This window comes from Bactrocera neohumeralis, chromosome 4, assembly GCF_024586455.1.
Source record: "Bactrocera neohumeralis isolate Rockhampton chromosome 4, APGP_CSIRO_Bneo_wtdbg2-racon-allhic-juicebox.fasta_v2, whole genome shotgun sequence".
NCBI lineage: Eukaryota > Metazoa > Arthropoda > Insecta > Diptera > Tephritidae > Bactrocera > Bactrocera neohumeralis.
In genome coordinates, this window is record NC_065921.1 from 38544642 (window position 1) to 38555199 (window position 10558).

The window sequence follows — 10558 nt, forward strand, 5'->3', positions numbered from 1 at the left end:
AAATAATTCGAGCTGCAGATCTGAATAGAGGAGGTACAATCTCGTATAAGAGTGTACAGCTGGTATTATACGCCAATGATATTGATTACATTGGCCTCAACAACCGCGTCGTTAGTTCTGCTTTCTCTAGACTGGATAAGAAAGCGAAGCAAATGGGTATGATAGTGCACGAGGGCAACACGAAATATCTCCTATCGCACTCGCGACTTGGCTTCCACGTCACTGTTGACAGTCATAACTTCGAAGTCGTAGTTAATTTCGTCTATCTTGGAACCAGCATTAACACCAACAGCGCCAGCTTCGAAATCCAACACAGAATAACTTTTGTTAACGGGTGCTATTTGAGAATAGGCGAGTGAGAAGTAAAGTTCTCTCACGACGAACAAAAACCACATTCTACAAGACACTCCAAATACTTATATGGTGTAGAGGCATGGACGATGACAGCATCTGATGAGTCAATGTTACGAGTTTTGGAGAAAAAGATTCTGCCGTAGATGTATGGTCATTTGGGCATTGCCAACGGTAAATACCGAAGTCGATGAAACGATGACGAGATATACAAAGACATTGAAATAGTTCAGCGAATTAAAAGACAACGGTTGCGCTGGATATGTTATGTCGTCCGGATGGATGAAAGCACTCCAGCTCCGAGAGTATTCGATGCACTACCCGCCGGGGGAAGCGTTGGAAAGTCCAGGTGGAGAAGGACCTGGCTTCGCTTTGAATCTCCAATTGGTCCCAAACAGCGAAAAGAAAGAACAACTGCGGCGCTGTTGTAAACTCGGCTATAAGCGCATAAGCAACAACTACGCCAATAACGAAGAAGAGCGAGAATTGCACCTGTGAAGCGTATTATTCTTCTTCTTCTTCTTAATTGGCGTAGACCCGCTTACGCGATTATAGCCGAGTTAACAACAGCGCGCAAGTCGTTTCTTCTTTTCGCTACGTGGCACCAATTGGATATTCCAAGCGAATCCAGGTCCTTCTCCACTTGGTCCTTCCAAAGGAGTGGAGGTCTTCCTCTTCCTCTGCATCCCCCGGCGGGTACTGCGTCGAATACTTTCAGAGCTGGAGTGTTTTCATCCATCCGGACAACATGACCTTGCCAGTGTGGCCGCTGTCTTTAAATTCGCTGAACTATGTCAATGTCGTCGTATATCTCGTACAGCTCATCGTTCCATCGAATGCGATATTCGCCGTGGCCAATGAGCAAAGGACCATAAATCTTTCGCAAAATTTTTCTCTCGAAAACTCGTAACGTCGACTCATCGGTTGCTGTCATCGCCCAAACCTCTGCACCATATAGCAGGACGGGAATTATGAGCGACTTATAGAGTTTGGCTTTTGTTCGCGGAGAGAGTTCTTTACTTTTCAATTGCCTACTCAGTCCGAAGTAGCACCTGTTGGCAAGAGCAATTCTGCGTTGGATTTCCAGGCTGACATTGTTGGTGGTGTTAACGCTGGTTCCTAAATAGACGAAATTATCTACAACTTCAAAGTTATGACTGTCAACAGTGACGTGAGAGCCAAGTCGCGAGTGCAACGACTGTTTGTTTGATGACAGGAGATATTTCGGTTTGCCCTCGTTCACTGCCAGACCCATTTTCTGTGCCTCCTTGTCCAGCCTGGAGAAAGCAGAACTAACGGCGCGGGTGTTGAGGCCGATGATATCAATATTATTTTGCGGGGGTACCAAATTCAGACATCGCGGCATAAAGGCAGCTCCTTTTCGTGCTGTCGAAAGCAGCTTTGAAATCGACGAAGAGGTGGTGTGTGTCGATTCTTCTTTCACAGGTCTTTTCCAAGATTTGGCGCATGGTGAATATTTGGTCGGTTGATTTTCCAGGTCTGAAGCCACACTGATAAGGTCCAATCAGTTTGTTGACGGTGGGCTTTAATCTTTCACACAATACGCTCGATAGAACCTTATATGCGATGTTGAGGAGGCTAATCCCACGGTAGTTGGCGCAGATTGTGGGGTCTCCTTTTTTATGGATTGGGCATAGCACACTTAAATTCCAATCGTTGGGCATGCTTTCGTCCGACCATATTTTACAAAGAAGTTGATGCATGCTTCTTATCAGTTCTTCGCCGCCGTGTTTGAATAGCTCGGCCGGCAATCCGTCGGCCCCTGCCGCTTTGTTGTTCTTCAGGCGGGCGATTGCTATTCGAACTTCTTCGAGGTCGGGCAATGAAACGTCTGCTCCATCGACATCGATTGGGGAATCGGGTTCGCCTTCTCCTGGCGTTGTGCGTTCACTACCATTCAGCAGGCTGGAGAAGTGTTCCCTCCATAATTTAAGTATGCTCTGGGCATCGGTCACTAGATCACCTTTGGGGGTTCTACAATAGTATGCTCCGGTCTTGAAACCTTCTGTAAGCCGCCGCATTTTTTCGTAGAATTTTCGAGCATTACCCCTGTCGGCCAGCTTATCAAGCTCTTCGTACTCACGCATTTCGGCCTCCTTCTTTTTCTGTCTACAAATGCGTCTCGCTTCCCTCTTCAACTCTCGGTATATATCCCATCCCGCACGTGTTGTGGTCGATCGTAACATTGCGAGGTAGGCAGCCTGTTTTCTCTCCGCTGCGACACGGCACTCCTCGTCGTACCAGCTGTTCTTTTGCACTTTCCGAAAACCAATGGTTTCGGTTGCAGCTGTACGTAAGGAATTTGAAATGCCGTCCCACAGTTCCCTTATACCGAGTTGTTGACGAGTGCTCTCAGAGAGCAAGCCGAGTAGAAAATCGTTCGGCAATCTGTTGTGATTGCAGCTTCTCGACGTCGAACCTTCCTTGTGTTTGTTGGCGTGCGTTTTTTGCTGCACAGGGGCGGGTGCGAATCTTAGCTGCAACAAGATAGTGGTCCGAGTCGGTGTTAGGACCTCGGAGCGTACGCACGTCTAGAACACTGGAGACGTGTCTTCCGTCTATCACAACATGATCGATCTGGTTGGTGGCTTTTCGATCCGGAGACAGCCAGGTAGCTTGATGTATCTTCTTGTGCTGGAATCTAGTACTACAGATAACCATATTTCGGGCCCCGACGAAGTCAATCAGCCTCAACCCATTTGGGGATGTTTCGTCGTGGAGGCTGAATTTACCGACCGTAGTGCCAAAGATGCCTTCTTTGCCCACGCTGGCGTTAAAGTCGCCAAGCACGATTTTGATATCGTGGCGGGGGCAGCTCTCATAAGCGCGTTCCAAGCGCTCATAGAAGGCATCTTTGGTCACATCGTCCTTCTCTTCCGTCGGGGCGTGGGCGCAAATCAGCGATATGTTGAAGAACATCGCTTTGATGCTGATTGTGGCTAGACGTTCATTCACCGGAGTGAATGATAGTACTCGGCGACGGAGTCTCTCTCCCACCACGAATCCAACACCAAACTTGCGCTCCTTTATATGGCCACTGTAGTAAATGTCACAAGGACCCACTCGTCTCTGTCCTTGTCCCATCCATCGCATTTCTTGGACGGCGGTAACGTCAGCCTTTATTTTTGCGAGGACATCAACCAGCTGGGCAGCGGCACCTTCCCAATTAAGGGTCCGGACATTCCAGGTGCACGCCCTTATTTCATAGTCCTTATTTCGTTTGCCATGGTCGTCATCAAAAGGGGGGTTTCTCTTCCGAGGCTTGTTGTTCCTTTTCATTGGGGGTGTTTTTTACGTGGCGGGTCCCAAACCCAGTGCACAACCCTATGTAGGGGATGTTTCGCCTTCTCACTTTAGCTCGCCTTCAAACGGATGTTCTTAGGCTACCCAGAGGATACTTGGTCAAAGACCGGAAGTAGTGAGCTGCTTGAGTCATATGTAAAAGAATCGTTTCTGGCCACTCCCAAGTGAATGGTGATCAGAGAACTTTCCTCACTTGCGTGAACTTCTACACATAACTCTATCCTCCGAGCGTATTATTAGTGTTGAATTTATAGTATAACAATGTGCTACAACACCGGAAATGTCACCGACAAGTTGTTACCCCCACATTTGTTTCTGTCGAATTCATAATGCGTTGAAAGCAATGCATTTTCAAAGAAATCAATTTAATTATCCAATATGTGCATAACAAACTTCAGCAACAAAATATTTCAAAGACAAACAAATACAACAATTGAAGCTCATCATCTCCCGATTTATGGGCGCATTGCTCTCACGAAACTCGGGTTTAGCGGCCAATAAACACCGTGAATGAGGTGCGCGATTGTGCACACTGAAAACATGCCATTGGCTGCTGCAACAATGCTGTGTTCCATGCCGCAGCATGCAACAGACTGTCCGTGCCACATACAACACAATTTGCATCGATTGCCCGCGTCAGCGTTAGTTCATTACGGTGGTTTAGCGTCGCGAACAGACATATGCCCAACAGCATATCGAAATGCAACAAAAATGTACATATGTACAGGTTATGTGTATGTATGTGCGTGTCCTTGTACAATCACCAGAAATATTTGACGTAAGCGGCCACTGATAGACTTGCTCATGCAAAAGGCTCGCAACGCCACCGACTGTTGAACTCTGCCACAGATTGTAAAGCCATCAAAATGATTCGCCTTCTCGCGCTCGCCAGCTATTTGCCATGGAATTCGCTTTAAAGTGCCCACTCAAAACAAAAGAGGCTATAATACCATACTGCCTGGACCAAAACAAGTGATCTTGCACATTTGACGGAGGGTAGGGGACGCGCGAAATAGATGCGAGCCATGGCATTTACTGCCCAAGTCAATTTCGCTAAAAGCCAACGATGCAGCTATTGTTGTTGCCATACCCACGTACATACATACACACACATACATACATATACAATTTTTTTTGAATACTTTGTATGAATGTTGTTCCTAGCCATTACTTACACTGGACGAAGCCTGTTCTAATACTACATATGGCACAATACAGGCGAGTAAAATGCGGGCGAGGACTGCAGCGTCGCTGGTCATTTCGTGCGAAACCAGCACAGATTTGCTGCCGTTATATGACCCTGCCCATATTTGCATTAGCCGCCACTCACCCTCTTGCCGCGTTATGCATTTGTAGTGCCGTGTATGTTTGTGTGTGCACGTAAATTACCAACGGTCATATCGACAGCAGCGACGAAGCATGTAACGAGCGGCAACTGTCGACCAGCTGCGTCTAGCACTGTGGACTTGTGGTGACGTTGAAGCCACAAATTCGACGTTATTTTGAACAGCTAAAAATAAAATTAGAAATTGGGTATGATCGCATCGATTTCGAAAAATCTTATAGATGTTTAAGACTATATCGTTTAATAGAACTAGCCATCAGCTAAAATTTAAAAGCTTGCTTGTACTTCATATCTGATGCTTACAAGATGAGGAAAGTCTCAAGATTTTCGAAAACGATTGTTAGCCAACAAGTTTGGAAATATACCCTTCTTCACTAAAGAACTGGCGATCATAACCGAGTTAACAACAGCGCGCCAGTCGTTTCTTCTTTTCGCTACGTGGCGTCAATTGGATATTCCAAGCGTAGCCAGATCCTTCTCCACCTGGTCCTTCCAACGGAGTGAAGTCTTCCTCTTCCTCTGCTTACCCCGGCGGGTACAGCGTCGAATACTTTCAGAGCTGGAGTGTTTCCGTCCATTCGGACAACATGACCTAGCCAGCGTAGCCGCTGTCTTTTAATTCGCTGAACTATGTCAATGTCGTCATATATCTCGTACAGCCCATCGTTCCATCGAATGCGATATACGCCGTGGCCAACGCGCAAAGGACCATAAATCTTTCGCAGAACCTTTCTCTCGAAAACTCGTAACGTTGATTCTTCAGATGTTATCATCGTCTATGCCTCTGTACCATATAGCAGGACAGATATAATAAGTGACTTGTTGAGTTTGGTTTTTGTTCGTCGTGAGAGGACTTTACTTCTGAATTGCCTACTCAAGTAGCACGAGTTATTCTGTGTTGGATTTCAAAGCTGGCGCATTTGGTGTTAATGCTGGTTCCAAGAGAGACGAAATTAACTACGACTTCGAAGTTATGACTGCTGATAATGATTCTGACAGCAGTTGTACACTCTTATAAAAGATTGTACCTCCTCTATTCAGATCTGCAGCTCAAATTATTTTCTTTAGCAGCAGATTGAAGAAGACGCACGATAGGGAGTCGCCTTGTCTGAAACTTCGTTTGGTATTGAACAGCTCAGTGAGGTCCTTCCCGATCCTGACGGAGCTTTTTGTATTGCTCAACGTTAGTTTACACAGCCGTATTAGTTTTGCAGTATTTAAATATTTATATTAAATTGACAGTTTGGTGTCGTTTTTGTTCTGCTGGCATCATCGGTCCATACTTCTTTCGAAATACAGCCGGTGACGCCGTTACTGTCGATGGAGAATGATGTAGATCGATGACAATCAACGCTTTGTGGCCGCAATTGGAAGAAGTTGATCTTGACCACATTTGGTTCCTGCAAGAGAAAGCTGTGTGCCACACAGCTCGTACAACAACCGAATTATGGCGAGAAAAGTTTAGAGATTCGATTATTTCAAGAAATTGTGACATCGAATGGACTCCAAGAAGTTGTGATTTAACATCATTAGAAAACTTCTTGTGGGGTTAATTGAAGTCAGTGGTCTTTAGCAATAAACCATACTCTGTTCGAGCTTTAGAAGTCAATATTGAACAAGCTCTTCAACACATACGACTTGATTTAGTGGAAAAAGTACTCGAAAATTGGATTCACCATAAATTTCCTTCAAATTAATTGATTATTTCGTTGACGTTCGTGGCGTCGTTTCGGAACTAAGAATATCCATATAAACATACTTCATTTCGGGTACGAAAACGTATTAATCATGGCTCTATAACGTTCCCCATTGATTGCAACATTATGACTGGTTTCCTTTCTCTGTCTATAGAGGCTTTTTCAGGATGTCACAATGACTTGTGGATTACCATCACTACGATTGCAACAATTTTGTATGTATATTAAGTGAGCTTCTTCGCTAAACACAATTTCTTTAGAAAATCGTTGACCATCTTGTTTTGGACCCAATAATCAAACGTGGCAACCGTCCAAACGTTCCATAAAGTGTAAGCGAACAGTTCCAAATACAGGGCGCGATGGCAGATGGGTTCATTAGGTCTTCTTCCATAGCAGCAATAGCCTCTTCAGTCGCATTGTACACCGTCTCTGAGGCTAAGCACTATTCTCTAGAGTAAACGTGGTTCAAAATGGATCCATCGTTGCTCGAATTATCGACTCGTCTATGACTCTATGTCTATATTGGACGCAAATCGAGCCAGTTTATTCGGAAGTAATCTCTCATTGCAGGCAATTTTTTTTAATTTTAATACTAACATTCAAGCAAATAAAAAAATTTTTCTTTAACAAAGTTTGTAAAATTTTCGCTTTTGTTCGTGCCAGACCTCACCACTGTGGCGACGAGCAATTCAACAGCTTTCAACCGGCAACGCAACACGATTAATGCCGGAAATGGAAAATGGAACGGCCGACTGTGTGGTGCGACTGTGTTGTTGTTTTGCGCAGCGCATGCGGCCATTTACCAGGCGGTTAGCGCAGCGCTTTCTTATTGCAATAGTTCGCTACCATTGTTTTGTTAGCAATTTTTGTTGTTGTCATTGTTGTAATTGCCGCACAAATTTTGTTGTTATTGCCGCCATTGTCAGCCATATGATTTGCTTGCGCTTTAAACGTTTGCGTTTTGTTCTCGACCAATGCCCTTACTAAAATACAAAGCCAACTCAACGCATCAACAAAACACGCACTCAATCGGGGTCTACCGTGCGTATACGTAATAATTTTCATACGAGCAGCTATTTTACGCAATTGAATGCTTACTGTAGTTTAGAGTTATGTAACGAAGTGAATGCGCAATTTGTTGTTTATGGCGGATGTGCGGCATAATTGCATAAACATTGACAGATGGCAGCTCAGTGCTTGATTCCTTTCAGTGTGTGCACCGGTGCGTATGAGTAACACTATTTATGGCATACTCGACAATAAGCAGAGCTCTGGCGTGGTAATAAATGCTTTTGCTGGAACTGTTCCAGTCGCTGCAAAAGATTTTGAATGAAATATGTGTTGCTGTTGTCATAAGGTCTTAATGAAAAGCCGCCACCCCATTCAGGTTCATGAAATGGACATTTTTTTACTGCAAAGGTCTGATGTAATGACTTGAAGATCAATTTTGGAAGGCTGTCAGTCAAAATTTGTATAGCTAGAGGAAAAAAATTTAAATATATTTATATTTAGTTTAATGTTCGGAATATTAATTATCCGTCTTTTTTATTTTTCCAGCTGCTACTAAGAAATACAAAGTAAATGTAATGATAAAAGTCAGCTTTAAATCGTTTAGTGGGGTCTTTTTTTGCATTTTCTGAGAAACTTGACCATAGTGATGTATAATATATACCATACATATATTTTTTACCACCTAAAAGTAAAAACTTCAACGAAAGTTAAGTGCACCGATTTTTTTAAAAAAGTAGATTTTTTGTGGTAAGAATTTCCGGTTGAAATTTTCCATATATTAAGCAAATATGGAGTCTTTATGTTATGGGGCCTCTAGAAAAGACCACACTCGTAAAGAAACTCTAGAGCGTTCAACGGGCGACGCTCATCAGCATGTGTCGTGAACTACGGTCCACTCCAACCACGGCACTTAACGCCATCTTGCACATAGTACCCGTAGACATCGTCGGAAGGTGTGTAGCTGCGAAAGTTGCGATCAGATTCAGAGAATCTGGGTTCCTAAAAGATTGCGTGTCTGAACACTCGGAAATCTTCACACACTTCGGCTTCACAACGGATCACTAGGACCATGGAGTCACCAAACCGAACTCTGGCGGCTCTTTCCCATATAAAGGCGAGGGAGTTGTGGGAGGAAAAAAGCTATTGGAGAAGAGGAGCAGTGATATATACGTAAACATGGGTCAAAGCTTAGGGGGGCTGGAGCAGTTTACTGTCAGGAGCTTTATATCAGCTCCAGCTTCAGACTTCCTGAATATTGCAGAGTCTTCCAAGCCGAGGTTGCAGCCATTAAGGTAGCAGTAGAGTTGAACCTCCGGAGTGCAGCGTCCTTCAGAGAAATGACTATACACTCAGATAGCCGGGCGGCGATACTTGCCTTGAACTCATTTACAGTGCGTCCAGGGTTGGTCAAGGAGTGCCTAACTTCGTTATCAATGTCATCGAGTCTCTTTGTGATAAGACTGGTATGGGTGCCAGGCCACAGCGGAATCACAGAAAATTGTAAAGCTGATGAGCTAGCAAGGTAAGGCACCCTAGAACCGCTATCGGTAGAATGGGAGCATGTCGGTGCTCCCGTATCATCTTATGTTCTACTACTAGATAACTGGGCCTTACGGAAGCTTGGACAGCGCTGGGCCACCATCGGAAAATCGTTTTAGTCCAAAATCGGTCGCAAGAGATCTATTGATCTCTTTGCCCTCAGTAGGGCAAGCCTCTCCCTAGTTGTGGCGCCTTTAACAGGCCATTGCCCTATTGACATCCATGCTGTAAGGCTGGGAATCTTACCAGACGCTATCTGCAGAAGCTGTACGAAAGACGATAAACACTTGGGAGCGCATACCTTCAGCCATCCCACCGAACTGGTGGGAATGAAAATTAAACTACAGTGCAAATTTTGTATAAGCTACTAAGCGTTTTGCGAATTTATAAACTCGAACGCAGGAGTTCTTGTGTTCTATGTCTTCACAAAGGACTACATCTGCGATCTCTTTCGACCATCCATCTAACCTTACCTACCTAAAATAAAAGAGTGTTTCGGACATAAAAATGTAAATTTACACAAAATTTCTTAAAGAGTTACATAGGTTTACGGATTTCAAAAAATCTAATTTTTATTGTCTTATCAAATTTTAAAAAATAAAAATTAAAAATTTCAGAACGCCTTTGTTAATAGTGTATGTTTGTAGCAATAAAAAATTCTAAGAAAATATTTCATTTTTTATATGAGAAAGAAATTTTGAAGAAAGTCTTAAAGAAAATATTTATTTTAAAAGATAAAAACAAAAAACACAAAAATTGGATATTTGAATTTTCACCAGAAAAAAATTTCTTTTTTCGCTTTGAATTTTAATTTCGACAACATCCCTGATTATTTTTATACCATTTGAAATCAATCGAGTCATACAATACAAAACCAATATTTTATTCAATAATACAAAGCAGCAATTTTATAGAACCGAACGATGATAAGTAGATAGTATAGTGGCAGATACATACTTAATTGTTTCCAACATTCAAAACTAACAAATAGTAACAGCAAGATTTTTTTTTTAATTCTTACAGTGCTGTCGTCGTAATAGAAATTCAAGCTATATATACATTAGTGTTTATCATTAATTTACGAATTAGGGGACTCACAACTTGTCATAACGCACCCGTAAAATCATACAATTTTACGCATGTTTAATAAATTTTTTGCTGGATTCCATACAAAAATTAATTTACGCAATTACAATCTCTGTGCCTTGTTTTCGGATCGTTATAACTTGTGAGACTATATTAAGCCCCTAAATATGTCAAAAATTTCTAGTAAACAGCGCATAAAGCAAAA